Source organism: Mchenga conophoros, linkage group LG23 (genome assembly GCF_057382185.1).
Source record: "Mchenga conophoros isolate Kocher_MC1m ecotype Shallow Benthic linkage group LG23, M_conophoros_male_GT1.1, whole genome shotgun sequence".
Lineage (NCBI taxonomy): Eukaryota > Metazoa > Chordata > Actinopteri > Cichliformes > Cichlidae > Mchenga > Mchenga conophoros.
Genome location: NC_140547.1, coordinates 36,858,384 through 36,867,759, shown reverse-complemented (window position 1 = coordinate 36,867,759; position 9,376 = coordinate 36,858,384). Strand labels below are relative to the sequence as shown.

At 45.5% G+C, this 9,376-nt stretch overlaps 1 long non-coding RNA gene across 1 annotated transcript; it reads right to left on the bottom strand.

The window, feature by feature from the left end:
• Positions 1-7,730: 7,730 nt before the first annotated feature.
• On the bottom strand, positions 7,731-8,692 carry LOC146547759 (uncharacterized). The gene is made up of 3 exons (XR_014890843.1): positions 8,394-8,692; positions 8,163-8,246; positions 7,731-8,045 (listed from the first exon to the last, which is right to left on the bottom strand). It is a non-coding gene; the product is annotated as an uncharacterized LOC146547759 (long non-coding RNA).
• Between the last annotated feature and the right edge of the window lie 684 nt (positions 8,693-9,376).

Sequence of the window (9,376 nt, the reverse complement as noted above, 5' to 3'; positions counted from 1 at the left end):
GATTCTTTTTTGCCCAGGAAAAAAAATCTTCTGTAGCAATAACAAAGTATAACATAAATTATTCTGTAGCAATTACACAAGAATATCCAGTAATGTCCCTGCCTACAATTAAACACATTCACTTACTGAAAATCGGGGGCATCTGCTGTGGCAAATGGGTGCAAGCCTTTTACCACAGACTTAGTCACTGCTCGGTGACATTCGTCTATCCTGGCCTGAAAGGAGACGCTACCGGTAGACTGCAGCGAGAAGTGCCAGCATCTGAGCCAGCCAGACTCTGTCTGTCTCTCTCATCATGGTCACATAAATGCAGAGTAATGGCAGGTTTTGTAATAAGGCAGATTGCGCTAACATAATATGCACTGTTAGTTGATGATTTACCTGCCGCATTAACGGGAGAGGACGTGCAAACGTTACCGCTGCTGCTGGGTTGAGATTCACGAGTCCGAAACGGAATTAAAAACACGACATTCGTTTAAGGTTATCGTGTGTTTTGTGAGCAAATGCTTTTGCATATTCATAGTGTTTCCTCCCTTAAATGAAATATCTACTTTGAAAGTATTGCAAGTTGCCCTGTTGTCATCCGTTCTCGTAAAGTATAACCAAACTTTTGAGCGTTTGAGCCGCCATGTTTCGTCCCAGGTAAATGACGCTCTGCAACGTGGTGACGTCATTCGGGGCGACTGGAATCGATAAGGGAATTGTTTGCAAAAATGACAAACAATTCCAAGGAATTGAAACAGTGGGAACCGGTTCTCAACACTGAAGCTGTGTCCCAAAACGTCGGCTGCATCCTTCGGAGGACCCGGCCTTCGCGGTCTACGTGAAATGGGACGGTCTAGCCTTCAGATTTGCGTCACCAGCTGTTCCCGCCCTTACCACTTTCTCCCCCTCTGTGAAATAATGGATATCGTTGAAACTCTCTGTATTTTTCTCTTATTTTTGTTAATCGAAGAGTTACAACAAATCAGCCGTCGCAGACGACTGATTTATCTCCGACTAAGAGATAAATCAAGAGTTTTTTTCCCCATCGTTTATGTGTGTATTTGAAATCTGTTTACTAGCTAAATAAAACTCTGATGTAGAAGTGATTTTATTCACTCTTTTATCAGTTAACCAGTGAATTTTACTTAAGTATGATAATCAAAATAAAGTTTTGACACGTTTTTTTTAAAGAACAAGCGCAACATTCATATGACAAGAATAAAACATTTTCCTTATTTTCCTTCACCAGGTGAGACCACAGTACTGCCGGCTTAACAGGATTAAGGAGTGTTCCAGTCCTGGACAGGTTTTTTAATAATGAGGACACTAGGCCTGATTTTCATCTAAGCAGGGAGTCTCTGAAAGTGCTGCTGAACCTCCTTAACCAGGATCGGCCACATGGTTGGGGTGCCACTATTGAGGTCCTTGTGTTTCTTTTCTGGCTGGCAAGTGGAGCATCCTACAGAGTTGTTTCCAGAGTGTTTGCTATTCCTCGCTCCACTGTTCACCACATCGTTCACAGGGTCACAGAGGAGGTGGTGGCTATTCACCATCAGGTTATCCATCTCCCTCGGACTCCTGAAGACCTAGATGTCCTGTCTCATGGGTTTGCAGGGCTAGCAAGACACAGAGCCTTTTTAAAGGCTGCTGGTGCAATTGACGGCTGCCATGTCCGCATCAAGCCTTCCAGCGGCCCTGATGGTCAGTGCTACAGAAACAGGAAATTGTTCCCATCCATACTCCTGCAGGCAGTTTGTGACCATCAGGGCCGCTTCATCGATACATATGTGGGCTGGCCTGGGTCAGTGCATGACTCCAGGGTGCTATGCAACAGCCCACTGTACCGGCAGGCCATTTACCCTCCTCCAGGGCATTTCATCTTAGCAGATGGAGGGTACCCATGTCTCCAGCATCCACTTCTCCTCATCACTCCGTACAAGAGGCCAGTTCAAGGTGTGGGAGCCCAGCGCTTCAACTCTCATCACTCCAGGGCACGCTCTATTATAGAGAGTGCTTTTGGAATGATGAAGACGAGGTTCCGGGCCATCTTCCTTCAAGCGCTGGAGGTGCACCACACCTTTGTACCATATGTAAGTCATTACAATATAGTGCCATTCTTTTTCAAATAATTATAATGATATAATGGGAACTTTAGTGTATGTACATTTATAAACACCTTATTTGTTTCTTTTAAAAAAAACAAAAAACATCTGTTTCAGGTCATGACAGCATGTGCTGTCCTATACAACATCTGCCTTGGTGCTGGTGACGCTATGGACCTGGAGGATGCACCTGAGGATGATGTGCAACATGAGATAAGATGTACCACAACGTAAGGAGTGCTCTGACACGTTGATAAATATGTATTGGAGGCAGTCAGTGGTGCTCCCTGGCGTGACCAGCTATCTGCTGAGGTGTCTGCCCTGGAGGAGCTACCTCAAGACCATGGTCGTGTCCAAATTCATGGGCTGCATCCTCCTGAGGCTGCATTTGTAGACCAATTACGTCACAGCGACGCGCCAAAGGCTGTCCAAATTCGTAGACTCCTCCGAATGCAGCCGACAAATGCGTCCTCCTTTTCCCCGAATTTGAAGGATGGGTCGGGTGTGTCCTTCGTGGCCCACCATATCCCAGAATTCATAGCGTGGCCCAGTCAAACTCCGCTACTAAGTTTTAAAATTACTCACTTTTACACTTTTAACATATTTTCAGGCGAGAAAGTAGCTGTGTAAACATCAAATATCTGCTCGGTTTATCAAGATATCGCATATTTGCAAAAGTGCTTCAACATTTTCGGAGACGTCTGCTACCCACCAGCTCGATAGCGAGCCAGGAGCTCGAGGGTTACTGATGCGGCCGAGGACGGCACAACTCCCGGCACATCATTTTCAGATCACCGCGTTCTTTCGCTACTCAGGTTAAACGAAATATATAAGTCACTTAGACAACCTAAAAATGTTATTGTTGGGCTTTTTTCAGTGTTTTGTTTGTTCGTGAGTAAATCGGTTTGGCTGAGATTAAAGTTATTAGATTAGATAAAATAAAACCTTATTAATTCCCCGGGTGGGTTCCTCCTTGGTTTTTACACAGCTGACTAAACGTGTCATGATCCTGGGTCCTTTTGACCCAGCGTTTTGTGTTTTCTCTTCGAGATTTTGGTTCTGTTCTCCTCTAATTGGTGTTTACCCTGTTCCCCCCCGTGTGTTCCTGTTTTATTGTGAAGGTCTGCGTCTTATGTGAGTGTTTTCAGTTTGCCTCCCTGGTCTCGTCATGTTAATCACTCCCAGCTGTGTCTCCCACCTGTGTGTAATCTCCCTGTGTTCTGAGTGTATTTAAGTTGTATTTTCTGTCTTAGTAATCGCTGGTTCGTCTGTGTTGTTTCCCCTCGGTCTCCCTGCGTCTTCCCGTATGTATTTCCCCGGACCTCCCTGCATCCTCGTTTCTGGTTTGTGTTATTAGTTCTACCCAGTTTAGGTTTTCCTGTTTCATGGTACCCACACCATTGCTGTTTGTATTTTCGGTTGTCAAATAAACACTCATCTGCACCAGAGCTGCTGCATTTTGGGTCCTATTTCATATTCCACACGGCTTGCCCCGGCAAACCGTGACAGTACGAACCAGCCACCATGGACCCAGCAGCAGTGAATCCGTCCGAGGAGCTCCAGGACGACATTGCGTACAATGTGGAGATTCTCCTCGGGCTATGGCTGGAGAACCCTCCAGAGGAGCTTCGTCGTGCCGTGGAAAGTCGGCTACAACGGCTCTTTTCTGGCCTGCCATGGCTTCTGCAGTCGCTTCCTCCGACCATGCAGGCTTTTCTCCGGCTCACACCGCACCTTCTCTCAGCCACTCCTGCCTCGCTGCCCGACTCGCCGGATGTGATCTTGCCCGGCCCGTCGGAGCCGTCTGCGGGTAGGAGACGCCAATCGCGCCGCAAGCGCGCCACCCCACAGCCGGACGTTCGGGCTTCTAAATCGCCGGCTGTGGTGAGTGAGGACTCTTTTTCATTTTCGGACTGCATGACTGTTCATTCAGGGGCTGCGTTTTGTGTGGCGGATGTCAACGCGAGCTGCTTATCGCCTGTGCAGCTACCGGCAGCTCAGTTAGCTCCCCCGCAGCCACTCTCAGCTCGGTTAGCTCCCCCGCAGCCACTCTCAGCTCGGTTAGCTCCCCCGCAGCCACTCTCAGCTCGGTTAGCTCCCCCGCAGCCACTCTCAGCTCGGTTAGCTCCCCCGCAGCCATTCTCAGCTCGGTTAGCTCCCCCGCAGCCATTCTCAGCTCAGTTAGCTCCCCCGCAGCCAGTGCTCCTCTTAGCTCAGTCTCCTGTGCCTCCTTCAGTTCAGTCTCCTGTGCCTCCTTCAGTTCAGTCTCCTGTGCCTCCTTCAGTTCAGTCTCCTGTGCCCCCTTCAGTTCAGTCTCCAGTGCCACCCTCAGTTCAGTCTCCAGTGCCGCCTGTAGCGCAGGCCCCAGTAGCTCCAGTGCCGCCTGTAGCGCAGGCCCCAGTAGCTCCAGTGCCGCCTGTAGCGCAGGCCCCAGTAGCTCCAGTCCTATACAACATCTGCCTTGGTGCTGGTGACGCTATGGACCTGGAGGATGCACCTGAGGATGATGTGCAACATGAGATAAGATGTACCACAACGTAAGGAGTGCTCTGACACGTTGATAAATATGTATTGGAGGCAGTCAGTGGTGCTCCCTGGCGTGACCAGCTATCTGCTGAGGTGTCTGCCCTGGAGGAGCTACCTCAAGACCATGGTCGTGTCCAAATTCATGGGCTGCATCCTCCTGAGGCTGCATTTGTAGACCAATTACGTCACAGCGACGCGCCAAAGGCTGTCCAAATTCGTAGACTCCTCCGAATGCAGCCGACAAATGCGTCCTCCTTTTCCCCGAATTTGAAGGATGGGTCGGGTGTGTCCTTCGTGGCCCACCATATCCCAGAATTCATAGCGTGGCCCAGTCAAACTCCGCTACTAAGTTTTAAAATTACTCACTTTTACACTTTTAACATATTTTCAGGCGAGAAAGTAGCTGTGTAAACATCAAATATCTGCTCGGTTTATCAAGATATCGCATATTTGCAAAAGTGCTTCAACATTTTCGGAGACGTCTGCTACCCACCAGCTCGATAGCGAGCCAGGAGCTCGAGGGTTACTGATGCGGCCGAGGACGGCACAACTCCCGGCACATCATTTTCAGATCACCGCGTTCTTTCGCTACTCAGGTTAAACGAAATATATAAGTCACTTAGACAACCTAAAAATGTTATTGTTGGGCTTTTTTCAGTGTTTTGTTTGTTCGTGAGTAAATCGGTTTGGCTGAGATTAAAGTTATTAGATTAGATAAAATAAAACCTTATTAATTCCCCGGGTGGGTTCCTCCTTGGTTTTTACACAGCTGACTAAACGTGTCATGATCCTGGGTCCTTTTGACCCAGCGTTTTGTGTTTTCTCTTCGAGATTTTGGTTCTGTTCTCCTCTAATTGGTGTTTACCCTGTTCCCCCCCGTGTGTTCCTGTTTTATTGTGAAGGTCTGCGTCTTATGTGAGTGTTTTCAGTTTGCCTCCCTGGTCTCGTCATATTAACCCTTTAGAGCCGATCGGAGCGGGAACGCTCTGTTATGCGTAACTATTTTTAAATCCCGGTAGCACTGCAACCACGTAAGCTAGCGCAAAAATTTTTTTGGCATATGAAACCGGAGGAGTTGTACTTACATATTGTGCCATCAGCTTGTCCTAGGTCATGGTTTCCTTCCACATAAAGCTTTGCAAAAACTGCATAAAAAGCGCTTGCAGGAACAAAAACATAATATTCCAGAAACAAGCTTTGCCGGTCCGATCAGCTGTTCAAAACACTTCCTACGTTGGAATAGACGTCAGCGCGAACTTTTGCATTTCCGCCATTACCTGGCCGAAACCGGAAGTGGCGTCATTTTCGCGGAAATGTAGTCTTTTTTGCGATCAGGGCCTCAAGGCCTATACTGCTCTTTTTAAAAGTTATCTTTGACTTTATGACTTTCTGTGTCGTTTCTGGGATGCTTAGGACTCATATTGCACTGCTGGAAATAGTTTATTTTGATGCATATGCTGCTTTTTTGCAAATTTGCAGTATAATATTTATTTTCGTTTTTCCTGCAGTGTATAAAAATTGGTGTATTTCAAAAATAAAACTATGAAGACACTCAAAATAAATTTCCTGTGGTGGGAAACTATTTTGTGCAACTTTTTTGTATTTACAGTTTTGAGGGATAAGCCTCTTAAATTTCTCTAACTACAAATATATGTTAAAAAATCAAAAACGATTTTAAATTTTTTTGTAGTTTATTGCACTTTTTTGCAATTTATGTAATTACTATGCACTTAATGAATACATATTATTAAAATCTGGGCTATAATGGTTGTATTGATGTATAGCAACTTGAAATGCTCCCAAAAATGGCTCCACAGCATGTAAAAATATAATATAAGCTCTGGCGGACTTGGTTCTATGGTAGGTCTTAAAGGGTTAATCACTCCCAGCTGTGTCTCCCGCCTGTGTGTAATCTCCCTGTGTTCTGAGTGTATTTAAGTTGTATTTTCTGTCTTAGTAATCGCTGGTTCGTCTGTGTTGTTTCCCCTCGGTCTCCCTGCGTCTTCCCGTATGTATTTCCCCGGACCTCCCTGCATCCTCGTTTCTGGTTTGTGTTATTAGTTCTACCCAGTTTAGGTTTTCCTGTTTCATGGTACCCACACCATTGCTTTTTGTATTTTCGGTTGTCAAATAAACACTCATCTGCACCAGAGCTGCCGCATTTTGGGTCCTATTTCATATTCCACACGGCTTGCCCCGGCAAACCGTGACAAAACGTCAAATAGAAAACTGATTAAACAGAAGTATGAGACGGTCGAGAATTTACACCAGTGTCCTGTTATATTTTAGATAGCAAGGAGCAGATGGCTGAGTTTATTAAACTCCACCGAGACAGCGGTGACGCTAATCAGAAGGCTAAACCGTCCAATTACTTCCGGCCTACCCGACCTTCTGAGGACCCGACCCACGTAGACCGCGAAGGCCGGGTCCTCAGGAGGATGCAGCCCATGAATTTGGACACGACCAATGAATATTTTTAAACAGGCAAGTATTCTGTTAGTAGAGCATTTTTTAGATATTACTTGTTAGATCTTTATTAACAGGATTGTTTGCATCTTTCTGAATACATCTTAGTGACATGGCAGCCGTCAGTTACATCAGCCCTACAAACCTAAGTGACAGATGATGCGGTGGACAGTGGAAACGAGCATCCCTAGACCTTATGGAGATCACCCTGTATGATGTTCCATTTACTGGCTGGAAATACAAACCAAGGTCTTGCTTGTGGCACCTCCTCCATCTCTCTGGTCCTGGTCCAGCACATTCAGCAGCACATTCAGCAGCACTGCCCGAGACTTCCTTCCTGCCCAGCCAAAGATCAGACCTGGTTAAAAGTACCTGTGCTTACTGGGACACTCAGGTTAATCCTAACTGTAATAATAATTCGTAAGAATTCATGTTTTTTGTTGTTTTTTCTATTGTTACTTTTTTCAGACATTTTAATTAATTGTGTTGATAAAATTTATGTTGTACATAGTTTCTTTTTTTTTTTTTTTTTAAAAAAAGGAAAAACAATGCAAATAAAGGTGAAGCATTTACAGAGATTTAATCCTTTTTTTTTTTCAACAAGTTTCTCAAGCAAACCAAACAGTCTGTCCATTCTATCTTTTGCCTCCTGTGCTCTTCTTTCCTCCATTTCCCTCTGCAATCTCATGTCCTCTCTGATTAATCCAAAAACTCATCCCTGTCCTTCTTTCTTTTTGCCCCTCTTTGCTCCACCTGGCCCTCATCTTCCTGCTCTTCCTCATCCAACACTTGGTTGCCCACTGCTGAACTGGGCCCTGGAGTGTCCTCATGGATGGAAGCAATTAGCACTGGAGGCTTGGTAGAAGGCCTCCGTCCTAACACCTCATCCATGAGGGCAAACCAGGGCCATGTAGCAGCAGTGGGCTTCCCACTCACTCCCTCGCCTGACCCTGGATACTTGAAGTCCTAAGGGCAAAGGAAATAAAAAGTGGCAGTTGACAAAAAAAGCAACAGTACAGGTTTACATGAATAAGTTTTTAACTTGCTAAAAAAAAAAACATATTTGAATACAGCTATACATACTTTGTATTTCTTTTTTTAAATTGTCCCATTTTTCGCCTGCAAAGGGGTGACTTTACCCTGCAGGCCCATCTTCTCAAGAATGGCCTTAACAGACAGAAAATAATAGAGCATATCAATCTTCTTAATTCCTGAACAGTATACATAGCAAAATGTACACACTTCCGACTAAAAGACAGATTAAGCTCTCTCCCTTATACCTAACAGATTAAAAGCGGCATATTGTTGCTGTACCTCCAACCCACAGTGGCTGAGTTTTTGGCACCGGTAAACAGTTGCTCATTGTCGCTCCGGAGTAATCGGCCTTCAAATGCGGCCTCTGGAGGATGCAGCCGACGTTTTGGGACACAGCTTGACTGTAGAAAACATGAACGACGCGACAGCTTCCCAAAAATGAAGCCAAAACGTCTCTATCGCTCCCTGCTGTCTGGTTGCAGTATAGGTCATAAACCCCGCCTCCTCCATGTTAGCGGATGGGACTGAAATAAATTAATTCTCCTTAGATAATTTTTTTCCAAAGATCCTTTCTTTTGTTATCAATAGTTCTCATCATGCTGATTGATGTCCAAGGGGTCTCCTTTCCCATAAGTTTGATTCTGATTCCTACCGCGGTGGTGTTAAATTGGGGTGAAACGTAACAGCTTTGACTGGCAGCTGCAGTCATGGAGAAACTTGCGTATCTCTGTTCGGGAATGGCAGATAGAGCGTAGGCTCTGAGAGGAGGGCCAGCGTTTACGTTACGAAAACACGACCGAGTGTTTTAACCTGACAGCCTGAGGTGTTCTTCAGTAAACTGGACTACTCGACTGAAGGACCCGAGGCCCCGCTGCACTTTTTCGGTAAGTTAAACGTGTTTGTAAGCTAATCCGTAACTACCGTCCTTAGCTAGGTCCTGAGACCTAGCTAGCTAAAATGAGCACTCGGCTGTCAGGGTTCATTTAGCTAATCTGTGCAGGTGAATGAATTTGCTAAAGAAATCAAGAGAAACGCCCCAGGCTACTCAGTCACTAATTACTGTTACTGTACTTTTATTACAAGTATTATGCTGTAAAAGCAACAGGCTACACCCTGCTTCAGCTCCTGTGCAGAGCTGAATATTAAATATGTGCAAACAACAGCATGTTTTCAGTCTCTTGCCACATCTGTAAAGGCAGTAACTTTTTTTTTTTTAAAAAAAGCTTGTACCTTGTAGATCCTCATTAATCAGGAACTATGGA